This window comes from Triticum urartu, chromosome 4A (assembly GCF_056163025.1).
Source record: "Triticum urartu cultivar PI428250 chromosome 4A, HENAU_Tu73, whole genome shotgun sequence".
Lineage (NCBI taxonomy): Eukaryota > Viridiplantae > Streptophyta > Magnoliopsida > Poales > Poaceae > Triticum > Triticum urartu.
The window spans coordinates 447,629,236-447,646,836 of NC_141876.1; positions in this window are offsets into that span (position 1 = coordinate 447,629,236).

The window sequence follows — 17,601 nt, forward strand, 5'->3', positions numbered from 1 at the left end:
AAAATTTTCAGGACATTTGGAGAACTTTTATTTTCTTGGTATTTTTTAATGCAAGGATAATTCAGAAAACAGACAGAAAATATTATTTTTGCTTTATTTAATCTAAATAACAGAAAGTAAAAAGAGGGTACAGGGAGTTGTGCTTTCTAACTTCATCCATCTGCTGCTCATCAAAAGGAATCCACTAACAAGGTTGATCAAGTCTTGTTAACAAACTCTTTTCGAATAACATGAAACCGGAGAATTTTTGAATAACACTAGGTTACCTCAACGGGGATATGCATGTCCCCAAAAATAAGAATATCATATTTCTTCTTGACAGTGGGAAGAGGGAATTCAAAACCTCCAATAATAATCGTTGGAATTTTTCCAATAGAATTTATACTGTGGACTTGAGGTTGTTTCCTCGGAAAGTGTACCGTATGCTCATTACCATTAACATGAAAAGTGATATTGCCTTTGTTGCAATCAATAACAGCCCCTGCAGTATCCAAAAAAGGGTCTACCAATAATAATAGACATACTATCGTCGTCGGGAATATCAAGAATAACAAAGTCCATTAAAAAGTAACGTTTGCAACCACAACAGGAACATCCTCACAAATACCGACAGGTATAACAGTTGATTTATCCGCCATTTGCAAAGATATTTCCGTAGGTGTCAACTTATTCAAATCAAGCCTACGATATAAATAGAGAGGCATAACACTAACACCGGCTCCAAGATCACACAAAGCAGTTTTAACATAGTTTCTTTTACTGGAGCATGGTATAGTTGGTACTCCTAGATCTCCTAGTTTCTTTGGTATTCCACCCTTAAAAGTATAATTAGCAAGCATGGTGGAAATTTCAGCTTTCGATATCTTCTTTTATTTGTGACAATATCTTTCATATACTTAGCATAAGGATTCATTTTAAGCATATCAGTCAAACGCATACGCAAAAAGATAGGTCTAATCATTTCAGCAAAGCGCTCAAAATCCTCATCATCCTTTTTATTGGATGGTTTAGGAGGAAAATGCATGGGTTTCTGAACCCATGGTTCTCTTTCTTTACCAAGCTTCCTAGCAACAAAGTCTCTCTTATCATAACGTTGATTCTTTGACTGTGGGTTATCAAGATCAACAGTAGGTTCAATCTCTACATCATTGTCATTGCTAGATTGAGCAGCAATGTGAACATCATCATTAACATTATCACTAGGTTCATGTTCATTACCAGATTGTGTTTCAGCATCGGAAATAGAAATATCATTGGGATTCTCAAGTGTGTCAACAACAGGTTCACTAGAAGCATGCAAAACCCTATCATTTTTCTTTTTCTTCTTCTTAGAAGAACTAGGTGCATCAACATTAGTTCTCTGAGAATCTTGCTCAATTCTCTTAGGGTGGCCCTCAGGATACAAAGGTTCCTGAGTGAATTTACCCCCTCTAGTCACAACTCTAAGAGCATTATCATTTTTCTTATTATTTAATTCATTGAGCAAATCATTTTGAGCTTTAAGCACTTGTTCTACTTGAGTGGTAACCATAGAAGCATGTTTACTAATAAGTTTAAGTTCACCTTTAACTCTAGACACATAATCACTGAAGTGTTCAATCATATAAGCATTACGTTTCAATTGTCTACTAACATAAGCATTGAAGTCTTCTTGTTTAACGATGAAATTATCAAACTCATCCAAGCATTGGCTAGCAAACATAGTAGATGGGATTTCACCATTATCAAATCTATAGAGAGAATTGTCACGACCGGTTTTCCAATAAAAATGTTTATTGAGAAACCAATCTTTTGAGTCCAGTATGAGAAAAATCCTCCTTACTGGTAGACAAATTATTGATACAATAAGCCAGTAGCATAAAATATATTACAGGGTCGAGCTACGGTTGCTCAACCAAATTATTACAAGCACGCCAATAATTATACATAATGGCGGATATGACACAGTGGTGTGGAGGCATACTACTGACTCGAGGATAGGGTGGTGGTGGAAAATCACAGCGGGGAGTGAGATACATGACTCTAAAACTGGCATCTCATCGAACGTCGAGGTGAGGCTCGATGAATTTATTTGGTAGCGGAAGCGGATATAATACAGTGACCAAATCCAGGGTCGCACGAGACTGACTGGGATTCCTCTAGGCGTCGGACTCGCTATCAAATTCTTCATCCATGAGATCGCCTTCGTCAGCATCTGGCCAAATCAACAAGCCAGGTGAGTACTTTGAAAGTACTCGCAAGACAGTTCGGACGTAAGATATAACAAATGCATGCATGGATGCGTCATGATTAATTTACCAATGCACATTCAAAATTTAGCAAAGCAAGGTAAGTAAAAAGGGAATCGGCGGTAGTCCGCCTGAAAACCCAACAAAAAGAAATAATAGGAAACCGATCGGGTGTCTGAAGCGACGCCTCGAAGGGTGAACAAATAAATAAAGATCATGCCGCAGTCGGGCGTCTAAGCGACACCACGTAAAGGGCTTAAACTGAAAATAAAAGACATGCGTGCCACAGTCGGACGTCGGGGCGACATCACAGAAAGGGCTTATATTGAAAGTAAATAACAGTACTGCCGCAGTTGGACGTCTGAGCGACATCGCAGAAAGGGCTTTTATTGAAAGTAAATAATAACAATGCCACAGTCGGACGTCTGAGCGACATCGTAGAAAGGGCTTTTATTCACAAGTAAATAATACTCATAATAAATATTCAATTCATGATAATAAACGGGTTAGTCCATCCACAGGAATAAACATTTAACCGGACTTAGCACTCATGTGATTCACCGGAGTCTCTGTCATCAAAACTGACATTTGTCAGGATAAGATAATACCGAACTTGGACATGTAATAGATGATTCAAAGGAATATATGACTCTGCAGAGTTCGTACGAAAATTTTTCCCACAGCCAACGGGTTTCCGTAGTCACGAAGGACTAGTTCCGTTTACGGTATTTCGGAAGAAAACACAGCTAACCAGTACACACCCATCCTACCTCTTGATGCCAGGAATCACCCTAGACATCGTCCAAGAAAAACTTTTGAGACGGGGAGATCACAGTCTCGAATAGCATGGGATCAAATTTATATACGCGCGCTCTAAGGGGTGCCCCCCTCTCGGTCCCAACCGGAAACACCCATGCCCCCTGACCGGATGACTGGCTTTAATCCAGGGCCATGGAACCATCATCACGGCCTCTCCTTTTGGTGTGTACCAAGAAAGCGGTTTGCAACTTACTAAGCCATATTCCTTGCGGAAAACATGTGGTAGTACAGGGAAGGAAAAATGGAAGGAACTGGATCGATACGGGTTGACACTGAAGTCATATAGTCTGGCATAAGACTGGCATGCTGCAACACTGCCATCTTACCCATCCTCATGCCAACACATGGCCATGCATACTCACATCCATCCACTTATGGATTTTCGAAACTCACTTGCCTCATCGTTGCATGTAACATGACATTCGTCGGTATGCTCATCAACATGCCATGAAACTACTTAATGCAAACATGCCAAAACAGTCATCATATCAAAAGTTCAAACATGCTTGCCTGGTTCAGAGTAGTCAGAGCCTAGCTCGGTGAAGTTCGCGGTCCCGTCACCTCCTTCGGTATCTACGGCATAAAGAAAATATACGCGCTATCGTGAATACCGTGAGGTGCACAAAAATTTCTCCAAATATTTTTCAAATAAATCTGATAAAAAACTAGACAAAATTCTAAAGAGGACAGAAAAAGAATCAATCAAAAATATATATTTGTTTAAAAGTTATAAAGGTTTTTGTCCAGGGACTCATCTGTAATGAAACAGAAAGTTTCCAGGGTTTAACTTATAAAAACAGAAAACGCTTCGATAAAGAATACGCCGGCCCAGAGGGAAAACGCATTTGGCAGAAGACGCTTTCAGAAAACGGTTCATTTATAAAGGACAGAGAGGCTGACAGGCGGGTCCCGCCCGTCAGGTTTGAATTTTCAAAAGAGGCGGCAGAGCTCGACGGTGCCCGAGAGCCGCGGTGGTCGCCGGCGGCGATCCACGGCGAGGCAAGGGGATCGGGTGGTACCTCTGTGTTCAGTGCGTCCTTCCGCGTCGGTGGGTGGTGGTGGTGGTCGCCGGCGAGCTCTACGTCGACGGCGGCCCTTGCTCCGGCGGACGGTGGCTCGGGTGGAGATGGATCTCGTTGGGGAGAGCTGCAAAGGCCAAATTGACGCTTGGGTTAGCTCACTGGGTGCTCGAGGAGGCTACTGACGAGGTTTGGGCGTCGGGGATGGCCTCACCGGAGTGAATTGAGTTGGTGGTCGAGGTGGAACGAGGCGGCCGGAGTTGGGGGAGGAGACCTCCTCGAGGTCCTCCTAGTGGCCTGGCGGGGTGTCTGTGGGGTGTAGTGAGGGTGTGTGCTCGAGGGCGAGCTCGGGGTCCCCTTTTATAGGCGATCCGAGGCGGTGGCCGTGAACGGGGTTCTCCGGCGATGGATTACGGCGGCGCAGTGCTCGGTCGGGGAGTTTAGGAGGTTGGGCATCAACGTGGAGGTCCACTGGTTCCATTCAGACGCTAAACGGACTTGGATTATGAGCTTGGGGTGGGTTTCGATGGAACGGGGCGGCGCGGGCCCGTCGGCGGCAGAGAGCATGCACTGTGCTTGCCGGGCCACGGCGACGGTGCAGCGGGGTTGCGCTGGCATGCGTGAGCCACACGGAGAGCTGGGGAGCGTTGGGCGGCGCCGAACGGCGTTCTGCCGCGGTGTTGCCCCCTGTCGGCCGTTACAGTGGTTCTGCCGCCGCAAAGCACGCCGGCGCAGGCGGCCCAGGGCGCCACCGACGCCAGGAAGGCGCCAAGCGCGCATGTGAAGCTCCGGACAAGAGGGAGGGGCTGCGAGCATCGAGCCAAATGCACAATGGGCATGTGACTGAAGTTCTGTCGGGGAAACGACGCTGAAACTCTGAATTTACTGAATATGAACAAAAACAGTGCATGCCAAGTGTTCGACAGAATGATTCTGGCATGTAGGGATTTTTCCTTGAGCTGATTTTTGGTGGAGAGGTCTATCATTGCAACTAGAGGTTGCCTGAATTTTGGTGGAATTTTTGGAGAAGTGTAGATATGAATTTCACCAAATTTGGCAAATCTGGTCCAAACTTGCAGAGAGTGAAATTTGAAATTTTTGAAAAGAAGAAGAGTGGATCAAGATGATTCTAGGTTGTGGGTACTAAGGACTATCCAGGGGAGTTGGTTTGGGATCAAGGATCAAAGGCATTAGGGTACTTGCTTTGCAAATCACCTAGGTTCACAAGAAAGGACAGAATTGTTTTGGGAAAAGAAATAGTTGGAATAAAATCCAAAAATGGATTTTATTAGTTTGGACAGAATGTTTGGGTTGTACCCAAGTGGGAGGAGAGGTTTTGGGGGAGTTTTACCATAAGAGGCATGGTAAACAAGAATGGACCAAAAATCAAATGAAGGCCCAAAAATAAAAGGTTTTCTTTTTTAAAAGAAACTAAATCCAGAAAAAGATTTTTGAGAGGGCAAACTCAGAAGAGGTTTTTTTTAAGAAGGGTGTAAATGACCTTCTTCAAACCAAGCAAGGCTCTTTCTGAAAACAAAACCACAAAAAAATATTGGAGTGTCACAAGAATTTACCTTTACTACCTGTGTCGGGTTATCAAGACCATGTATTTCTTCAATAGGTGGTAAATTCTTAACATCTTCAGCTTTAATACCTTTTTCTTTCATAGATTTCTTTGCCTCTTGCATATCTTTAGGACTGAGAAATAGAATACCCCTTTTCTTCGGAGTTGGCTTAGGAGTTGGTTCAGGAAGTTTCCAATCATTTTCATTACTAAACATATTATTCAATAGCAATTTAGCTTGATCAACAGTTCTTTCCCTAAAAACACAACCAGCACAACTATCTAGGTGGTCTTTGGAAGCATCGGTTAGTCCATTATAAAAGATAGCAAGTATTTCATTTTTCTTGAGAGGATGATCAGGCAAAGCATTAAGTAATCGGAGAAGCCTCCCCCAAGCTTGTGGGAGACTCTCTTCTTCAATTTGCACAAAATTACATATTTCCCTTAAGGCGGCTAGTTTCTTATGATCGGGGAAATATTTAGCAGAGAAGTAATAAATCATATCTTGGGGACTACGCACAAAACCAAGATCAAGAGAATTAAACCATATTTTAGCATCACCCTTTAATGAGAACGGAAATAATTTAAGGATAAAGTAATAGAGAGTTTTCTCATCATTAGTGAACAGGGTGGCTATATCATTTAATTTAGTAAGATGTGCCACAACAGTTTCAGACTCATAGCCATGAAAAGGATCAGATTCAACCAAAGTAATTAAATCCGGATCGACAGAGAAATCATAATCCTTATTGGAAATACAGATAGGTGAAGTAGCAAAAGCGGGGTCATGTTTTATTCTAGGATTCAAAGATTTTTCTTTCAGCTTAGCTAACAGTTTCTTAAGATCATATCTATCATTGCAAGCTAAAGAGTCTCTAGCAGTTTCTTCATCCATAATATAACCCTTAGGCACAACAGGCAATTCATATCTAGGGGAGAATCTGCATCGTCACTTTCATCAATATTATCAGTTTCAATAATTTCATACTTGTCTTGGACCTCCTATGGTCGAAACGGGGTCCTATTGATCGGGAGGGGTGTGGCATACTGCAAAACGGAGGAAACGGACTTCTCTTCGACCTCCTACGGTCGAAACGAGTGTCCTGTTCATTAGGAGGGGTGTGGTGTACCGCAAAATGGGACTCCACGAGCTACTGTTCATCCACCGTCTACTGCTGAGGGAATCCCGGATTAAGGGGTCCTCGGGTGTCCGTCCCATGTGTTATGGGCCGGACTGATGGGCCGTGAAGATACAAGGTAGAAGGCCTTCCCCCATGTCCGGACGGGACTCTCCTTTGCATGGATGGCAAGATTGGCGTCTGGATGTGTAGTTTCCTTCTTTTGTAAACCGACTCTGTACAACCCTAGGCCCCTCCGGTGTCTATGTAAACCAGAGGGGTCAGTCCCTAGGGATCATCAGAATTCATATAGGCTAGACACCTAGGGTTTTCCCATTACGATCTTGAGGTAGATCGACTCTTTTAACCCATATACTCGTCAAATACCATCAAGAAGGATGTAGGGTTTTACCTCCATTAAGAGGGCCCGAACCTGGATAAACATCATGTTCCCTGTGACCCCTGTTACCTTCGATCCTCAGACACACAGTTCGGGACCCCCTACCCGAGATCGGCCGGTTTTGACACCAACATTGGCGCTTTCATTGAGAGTTCCACTATGTCGTCGACAGAAGGTTCGATGGCTCGTTCGATCATCAAAAAAGATGATGTTTCTAGGGAAATCTTCCTCCCCGATCAGCCTTTTGTGTTCGGCGGCTTCGCTCTGCTTGCCAATTCAGATGGTCACCTTGAACAGATCGACAGCTACACCCCTCGTCATCAGATAAGATTCGGGAGCCTGATTTACGTCGCCAATATCCGAGGAGACTTGATCTTCGAAGGGTTCATGACCTCGACCACTATTCCTCATCTCTAAGAAGGAAATTCATCAGATACGTCATCAGGCTCTGCTCAAAGACCAATTATCATCCCTGCCCTGGCCTTAGATCCAGAGTAGATCATTTCATCCAAAGATGGGTGTCTTAAATCCACCGAACTCTCTCCTTCTATGGAGCTCTTTTCCGAAGACCCAGAGGCAACTATGTCTTCGGCGAACCTGGAGTTAAGCTGGACTCCACCTGTCATCGAAGAGCCAAACTCGCCTCTGGATGCCAACTCTAAACTCTCAAGGCCTGCGTCTAGTGAGCACATCCTGGTAGAATTTTCCATGCCTAGCCCCGCAGGTTCTCGGTTCCCCGTTTCGCCTTCACTCTTAAGCGAGGCCTTGGACTTAATGCGATCCCTTGCCATTATGGAAGCATAACTTCCGAACCATGCCCAGCCCGAACTAGGGGCTGAGCACAGGGAATTTTGCATCCCACCCACCACCCACTTTGTAGCCATTGTCAAAAACTTAACCGACATGCTAAACTACGCCTCTGAAGACATCGACGGCATGGACGGTGAAGCCAGAGAAAAACCAGGCCAAGACCCGCCCTTTATCGGGCGTTGGACGACCACCTCCACATATGATGTGTATATGGTGGATACACCCAAAAAGGATGATGACAATGGTAGGAAGGATCCAAGCGAAGACAAGCCCATCGAGGCACCACCGAAATGTCGACGTCAGCGGCGCCGCTCAAAATCGTGTCGCAAAAAATAAAGCAATACCTTCACCAGAGATAATAAAACTCAGGACGATGCCGAAGATCCCGAAGACCTGGTTGAGCCTGCATCCGAGCAGGATGAATGGGAGGAGGGACAAGTTAACCCCGATGAGCCGGTCGGGAATGAGGATTCGAAAGACAGTAACTATCTACCAATCTCCAAGGAGGATGTTAGCCTCGGCAACAAAGATTTCATCATGCGAGAGGAACCCCTCGAACAAGAACGCTTCAAGCGACAGCTCATCGCAACTGCAAGGAGCTTAAAAAAGAAACAACAATAGCTTCATGCCAAACAGGATACACTCAATGACAGATGGACCCAGGTCCTAGCTGGCGAAGAATATGGCCTCGAGTGCCCAACAAAGAGTTATCCAAAGCGTGTGCTGCTGCCACAATTCAACGGTGAGGTCCTTGAGACAATACCGTCAAGATATGACCATGCTGATGCACCAATCCGATCACCACATGGGCGAGACAAAGCGGCTGCTTACGGCGAATACCAACCCGCACCACCTCGCCGTAGAGGCAAAGAGGCGGTGGCTCCCGGATATACCTATGACTTACGCCAGGACTTGGACAATAGAGCTGGTCAAGCTAGATCAATCTATGGGTCAAGGGGCATGCCCCGACGCGAGAAGATGGCCATCAAGCCTGGCGCGATTGGCATAACCATACCCGGGCTGAAAACTGAACACGGATGTCATCCGAACTCCGTCGTGACGTTGCCCGATATAGAGGCGACGCACACCCCTTATGCTTTACCGACGAGGTAATGGAGCACTAGTTTCTAGAAGAGTTTAAACCTGTAAACATTGAATCATACGATGGAATGACAAATACCACGGTATGGATTGAGGACATTCTTCTGCATATTCACATGGCTCGCGGTGACGATCTCCACGCAATCAAATACCTCCCTGTAAAGCTGGAAGGGCCAGCACGACACTGGTTAAATAGCCTCCCAGAAAACTCCATTGGTAGCTAGGAAGATTTTGAAGATGCCTTTAGAGACAACTTGCAAGGTTCCTATGCCCGGCCTCCGGATGCTGATGACCTTAGTCATATAGTCCAGCAACCCAGAGAGTCAGCCGGCAAACTCTGGACTAGGTTCTTAATTAAAAAGAACCAAATCGTCGATTGTCCGGACGCCGAAGCCCTCGCGGCCTTTAAACATAGCGCCCGCGACGAATGGCTCGCCCGACACCTCGGCCAGGAAAAGCCGAAGTCTATGGCAGCTCTTACCGCACTCATGACACACTTCTGCGTGGGAGAAGACAGCTGGTTGGCCCGTAGAAGCAACAGTACCAGCGACCCTGGCACCTCCGAAGCCAGGGATGGTAATGGCAGGCCACGACGCAACAAACATAAGCGTCGAAACAACAATGAAGAAACTGAAGACACAATAGTTAACGACAGATTTAGTGGCTCTAAATCTGGTCAGCGAAAGAAGCCATTCAAAGGAAAAAAAGATGGTCCATCCAATTTGGACAAAATATTTGATCGGCCTTACCAGATTCATGGCACCCCTGACAAGCCTGTCAATCATTCCAACAGAAATTGTTGGGTCTTTAAATAGGGAGAGAAGTGCATATTACACCCCCAACTCTAGCCCTAGTCTAATATACACCCCTCAACTCCAATACCGTCTAAAATACACCCCAACTCTCAAAACCGGCTAGAATTCAACCCTCCCCTCCCTGTTGACCGGTTTTGACCCAGTTTGACCGGTTTTGACTGAGTGAACAGTAAAAATAAAAATTTAAAAAACAAATTTTTTTTGACAAAATTCAAAAAGTTCCAAGTTTTTGCACCGCGTGAACAGTAAATTCAAAAAATAATCACCTTTCAGCATGTTTGGATACCTGAGTAAATTTGAGATGTCCGTAAATTTGAAAAAAAAATCAAAATTTTCAGCATGGTGAACAGTAATTTGGGAAAAAATCCAAAAAAATCACCACGCGCTCAAACATCATCCATGCAAAAAAAGGGTTTTAAAAAAATCGATTTTACTGTTCACCAAGCTGAAATTTTGAAAGAAAAAAATCGAATTTACGGACATCTCGAATTTACTCAGGTGTCCAAACATGCTGAAAAGGTGATTTTTTTAATTTACTGTTCACTCGGTGAAAAAACTTGAAACATTTTTGAATTTTTTCAAAAAAATATTTATGGTTTTTAAAATTTTATTTTTACTGTTCACTCAGTCAAAACCGGTCAAACTGGGTCAAAACCGGTCAACAGGGAGGGGAGGGTTGAATTATGGCCAGTTTTGAGAGTTGGGGGTGTATATTAGACAGTATTGGAGTTGGGGGTGTATATTAGACTAGGGCTAGAGTTGGGGGGTGTAATATGCACTTCTCTCTTAAATAGGCCAGTAAGTTAAACACCGAACATAAGGGGAAAGGGCTGCCAAGCAAGGATGATGAGGAGCCCCGCCCACCGAACACAGGGGGACAAAAGAAATTCCCCCCGAGGTGAAAACAGTGAATATGACCTATCTCACACATATCCCCAAAAGGGAGCACAAGAGCGCGCTAAGGGACATCTACGCCGTAGAGCCTGTCGCCCCCTGAATTCAACCCATGGTCGGCTTGTCCGATCACCTTCGATCATAGGGCCCACCCGACCAGTATCTGTCATGGAGGTTCGGCAGCTCTGGTCCTTGATGGAATCATGGACGGATACCATCTCACCCGAATCCTTATGGACGGCGGCAGCTGTCGGAGTCAAAACCGGCGGATCTCGGGTAGGAGATCCCGAACTGTGCGACTAAGGCGGATGGTAACACACTAGTAGAAAAAGGGCCTTTAGTCCCGGTTCTGGAACCGGGACTAAAGGGTCGGTACTAAAGCCTCCCCCTTTAGTCTCGGTTCTTACTGGAACCAGGACTAAAGGCCCTCCACGTGGCCGCTGCCTTGAGGTCCACCTTTAGTCCCGGTTGGTAACACCAACCGGTACTAAAGGTAGTCCCGGTTGGTAACACCAACCGGTACTAAAGGAAATTTTATGATTCTTTTTTTGAATTTTTTTTGAAATTTTTTTTACAATTTTTTTTAGAATTTCAAATTTCTTAATTATTTTAACCTCTAATCTCTAATCACCCATCATCACTGCTCAATTTAACCTTTAATCTCTAATCACCCCCTCATCATTCCAAATCATCTAACTTCCCGAACGGTCACCCATCCTCTCACTACTCCAGCCTGAGCATGCTTAACTTCTGGGCTCTATTCTCCCTCGTTTCCAAGTCTGCACTTGTTGTTTTCTTGACAATAGTAAGATGTCAATCCTATTAACCCTCAGGAATTTAGCTTGAGCATGAAGTCACACATTTCACTCTTTGAGTTTGAAACTATTGTTCTAAAAATCAATAATTATTTAGTAACAGTAATATTTCTTGAATAAGTAGTTTGACCACAGTTTGACCCTAGTTTGACCACAGTTTGACCAGATTTGACCAAAATTCAAAAACTGAAATAATTATTTAGTAACACCAATATTTCTTGAATAAGTAGTTTGACCATTGTTTGACCACAGTTTGACCATAGTTGACCAAAATTCAAAAAAAACTGAAATAATTATTTAGTAACACTAATATTCTTGAATAATTATTTAGTAACACTAATACTTCTTGAATAAGTAGTTTGACCAGATTTAACAAAAATTCAAAAAAACTGAAATTTGAGCATAACTTTTTTTCCTTTAGAATTTGAGGATTCTAAAAAATTGCAAACAGGCCATAGGCGGTCTCCATCGGATGCGTATTTTCGTGCTGAATTTTTTGCTATATTATACGTTTTTTCCGACATCGTATGCAAAAGTTATAGCCGTTTTACATTTTCCCTACACTTTTTGCAAAACATGTCCAAATTTAAGTTTTTAAATTTTCCTAACTAGTAGATGTAGTAATATAACTACCTCTCGAAGGATTTTATTTTTTGAAGTTTTTATCATTTTCTTTTGATTTTTTCAAAACAAAAAAGGCGTTCCACAGGGGTGGTAGAGTTTGAAAATGGGACCTTTAGTCCTGGTTTGAGACACAAACCGGGACTAAAGGGCATCGCACCCTTTAGTCCTGGTTCGTGTCACAAACCGGGACTAAAGGTCTAATCTTTAGTCCCGGTTTGAGACACAAACCGGGACTAAAGGGCATCGCACCCTTTAGTCTCAGTTAGTGTCTCAAACCGGGACTAAAGGGCTCAGGTGAGCCGGGACTAATGCCTTAGCCGCACGAACCGGGACCAATGCTCACATTAGTCCCAGTTCGTGACTGAACCGGGACTAATGTGAATATTGCCCCGTGACCAAAGCCCTGTTTTGTACTAGTGACAGGAGGCAGGGGACACAATGTTTACCCAGGTTCGGGCCCTCTCGATGGAGGTAATACCCTATGTCCTGCTTGATTGATCTTGATGATATGAGTATTACAAGAGTTGATCTACCACGAGATCGTAGAGGCTAAACCCTAGAAGGTAGCCTATGATTCTGATTGTTGTTGTCCTACGGACTAAACCCTCCAGTTTATATAGACACCAGAGGGGGCTAGGGTTACACAGAGTCGGTTACAAGGGAGGAGATCTACATATCCGAATTGCCAAGCTTGCCTTCCATGCAAAGGAGAGTCCCACCCGGACACGGGACAAAGTCTTCAATCTTGTATCTTCATAGTCCAACAGTCCGGCCAAAGTATATAGTCCGGCTGTCCGAGGACCCCCTAATCCAGGACTCCCTCGGTAGCCCCCGAACAAGGCTTGAATGACGAAGAGTCTAGCGCGCATATTGTCTTCGGCATTGCAAGGCGGTTTCTTCTCCAAATTCTGAATACCTGTTGAGTAGTGTCCGGCTTCCCATGAATGTTGCACTCCTTGGCTTATGCGCCTAATAATGGCTATTCTCCACGTGTCGAGCGAATGCGAGAAGTCGGGGCATTTTTACACTTGCCACCCTAACCATGCGAGTAAATCGTTTATTTAAAGAGACGGGGTGTAACAGCCTGGATTTTGGCCCTTTTCTTTTTCTTTTTGATTTATTGGTTTTTGCTCTGTTTTTCTTTTTTGAGTGGTTCTGTGGCCTTGTCACCTAGGAAATCATCCTCTTTTTCCTTCGCCAGTGGCTCGTCATTCTCAAAACCTTGCCAAGATCATGTCACTTCACTCCTTGACCAAACCCTAAAATGTTCTTCTTAGGAATATTCCTTTTTCTATTAAAGGAATAATCCTATCTGCCCTAGGTTGTGAAGCAACCTATATTTCTGTCCATCCAAAAATTCCCAATTAATTCTCATAATTTCTTTGGGTCATATATTGCTCAAATATTCCCAAACTTTCCTGTCCTAGCCCAAGAATAATCCCCCAATAATTAATCTTCATTTCTGTCCAGTGTGCCTTTCTATGAAGGAAGTGCCACCTATCCTTTCCTGGTTGCTCCCAAACCTTTTGGGCATGTTCTTATTGCCAAATAATTGCCTCATACCAAAATTAAATTTTATTTGCCTAGCCCATCTCCCTCAGTGAATTTTCAAACTTTCTGCCAGGCAGAAAGCAATGTGAAGGAAGTGGTAGCTAGGAGTACCAAATGAGTTGAAATTTTGCATGCCTCTTCATGTTCTCATATAATTATCCTCCTCCAAATTTCAGCTCCATCTCTTGATCTATGTGAGCACAGGACCAAATCTTTGATTCTGGCAATATTTTCAGGTTGTGAAGCAAGTGCATTTTATATTGCTTCATTAATTCTGAGAAAATACCAGATTGTTCTCCAACCCAAATAACTTCTCTCCACCAAATTTGGCACCATTTCTCCTAGCCAATATTTCTCTAGGATTTTTGCAAGTTTCTGGTCAGCAAGGATGTTTGTGAAGCAAGTACCATTTTGGTAAATCCAATTGGTATGGAACTTATACAGCATATTTATATGATCAAATAATGAAGCCTTGCCAAACTTGAGCTCAAGTGGCTACACCATTTGAGTGCATCATCCAAATCTCATTTCTGGACCATTTTGGTCAGTTGCAAAGCAACTATGATTTATCTTGATCCAATTCTTCTCCAAGTTACCAGGATGAAAGTCCTTCTTTACCTCAACCTCGCAGACAACTCCATTGGATCCAAAACCCTTCCTGTTGATCACTAGTGCTCACCCAAGTTTACTGCAGTGAACTTCAGAGGGTTCTCACCGTTTAACCAGACCACTTTTAACTGAACTACCACCGTAGTTGATACCTACCCTGGATGAACTACCCACTAGACAACATGGTCAAGCCCCTCTCCCCCGCTATATGCCAGTGCACGCGGTGACCGCGTTAATGGCACCACAGTGCACATGCTCTGTGCACTGCGGCCGCATCCAGTGGTTGTTTGTGCTTCGGCCCCTCCTCCTCTCATCGTTTTCGCGCGCGTGATCGTGTCCAACAGCTAGCCTGTGTCGTCGCCGTCCTCCTGGAGCCACCTCCCCCTCCGTCAGCCCCACCGTCAGTTCTCGTCTCCGCGCGCCCACGGACGCACTGTGGCCGACCGAGTCTTAATGGCGCCGTGGTTTCTTCCTCTTTTTGTCCCCGAGCTCCGCTCGTCTCCGTGACCTCTGCGGCTCGTTCGCACCCCCTCGTCGCGTTCCCGCACCTCCCCGTGACCGCTGGCCATCGCCAGAGCCTCGGCCGTACATGCCCGGCGACACCCGAGCCCGTGCCCCTTGCCCCCGCCTATATAAGGCCACCCCGAGCTCCCTCGACTGCACCAGCCTCCTCACCTCTCCCCTCTAGGCCTTCCCGACCACCCAAACGAGCTCGCGGAGCTCTCGTTGCCCTCCCATGGCCGAAGCTTCGCCGTGGTGCTCCACTCAAATCCGGCTAACCCGAGCCACCCCTCCACTCCCTGATCTCACCATCGTCTTCCCCGTGCTCCTGCGAGTCTTCGCAACCCCACGCCTTGCCGACGGAGCAGCCACATCGCAATTCCCGCATCTGCCCGAACCGCCGTCCGCCGGAGTGCATGTCGTCATCGCCTCGGTCCATTCTGGAGCCCGCGACCTCCGCCTTCGGGTGCGGCTCCTCCTGCTGAGCTCGCCCATAGGTCGAGCAAGGCGAGGGATGGCCGGAGCAGGCCGGACGAGCCCCCGCGCCAGCGACCTACCTCTGCTCCGCGGGCGCGAGCGAGGTAGATGAAGACGATGACCCCCCTGCCAACTGAATGCGGGCCCCGGGCATCAGCCCCTCGGCGTTGACCCCGCCAGTCCAGCGTGGATAAGTGACGGGCCCCACACGCGTGGGACCCGCACGTCAGCGTCACACGAGCCAGCCCCGCGTTTGCCTAGCTGGATAAGTGGAAACACATTTGCTGAAATGTGTTTTCATCAAGAGAAGGCGTATTTTGGTCGTAGTTCGGTTAGAAGTACATTTTCCTTCGGGGAAAGCGTATTTCCGCTTAACTACGGCTAGAAATACGTTTTCTCTGCTGGAAGGCGTATTCATCTAAATATGCTTTCTGTTTTTCGGCTCAGGGGCCTGTCTGTAGAGTTTATTTTACATATTGGCCCCTAGAATTCAAGCGCTTATAACTTTTCAACCACAACTCCAAATCAGGTGATTCCAAAGCCCACTTCTTCGTTTCGTCGAGCCCATTCTGATGGAATCATTTTCACCATGTTTTGACATTTTGAAAATGACCATTTTGCCCCTGCCCTTATTCAGCCACCTCCGAGAGAGTACGTTTTCCGGTGATCCTTTCTGTGAGTTTCTCGCACTTTCTCCCAGTGATTTCTTCCACCCCAGGCAAGCCACACCCTCAATTGGCATGATTGCAATGCAGTGACATGGTTTAAATTATTTGAACTTGTTTAAAATATTTCTTTAGCTACATGAGTTTGTGCATGGCAATTTCTCGGAGTTGTATTTTGATCTTGTTATTGCCATGATATTGCTTGGAGTTCTAGGACTTATATTTTGCAGCTTATGTGGTTGACATGTTGCCATTGGATTATTAGTGGCTTATGTTATGATTATTTTCATGGTGGTGTTGGATATGATATTTTTGGAGTATTACTTTGGATATCATGCTGCCTTTGGATTATTAGTGGTTAGTATGATTATTTTCATGATGGTACCTGTTATTATACTTTTGGAGTATTACTGTGGATATCATGCTGCCTTTGGATTATTAGTAGTTAGTATGATTATTTTCATGATGGGACCTGTTATTATACTTTTGGAGTATTACTTTGGATGTCATGCTGCCTTTGGATTATTAGTGGTTAGTACGATTATTTTCATGATGCTAGTTGATGTTCTGTTGCTTGGAGTATTATTTTCGGTAATGATGTTTACATGTGGATATTAGCCGAATAGCTTTATTCTTGTTATTGGAGTAGTAGCATTATTGCTTTCAGATCCATCATGACAGTAGTGTTGTGTTACCCTTGGAGTATTTTGAGAAGGTGATATTATGCTTAAATTATTTGTTGGATATGGCTATGATTTGGATTATAGTTTGATATCTGATATCGGAGTATCAGTTACCATAGTTATATTTTCGGGGATAAAATTCCGTCATTAAGTTGGTCAAGTGCCGCCGAACCGGGCTTTTTCCAGTGCAACCACATTTGCCTTGGTGGGAAGGCCTTGATTCGGTCCATTGACACAGCCTCTGGTCGGTGCCTCCATCTAGGGAAGGTTATGTCGTGCTTGCCCTGGCCCGGTAAGCAGGCATAATCTTGTGTGCTCGTTGATGAGATTATGGTACCGAGTCCCCGAGTGGGAGTGTTTTGACCACGATGGTGGTCGGGGTGTCTTTGGAAGACACGGGGCCACCCAGGACCAGCCCGTTGGGGATTTGGGTCGGAGTGGCCGGGAGAGTGCTTTGGCAATGGAAGGGTCTTGTCGGAATGTCGTTGGTCCACCCGAATGGGAGTGCGAAGCCATGGGTTCCGTGGTGTGGGTATAGTGTGCTACCTCTGCAGAGTGTATTTAATCTATCGATAGTCGCGTCCGTACTAGGTCCCACCGTTCGATCAACACTCACCTGACGGAATGAGTTATAGATGATTTATATGTTGATATGTTGAGCAGTACAGATTATTTTCATGATGCTAGTTGATGTTCTATTGCTTGGAGTATTATTTTCGGTAATGACGTTTACATGTGGATCTTAGCCGAATAACTTTATTCTTGTTATTGGAGTAGTAGGATTATTGTTTTCGGATCCATCATGACAGTAGTGTTGTGTTACCCTTGGAGTATTTTGAGATGATGATATTATGCTTAAATTATTTGTTGGATATGGCTATGATTTGGATTATAGTTTGATAGTTGAT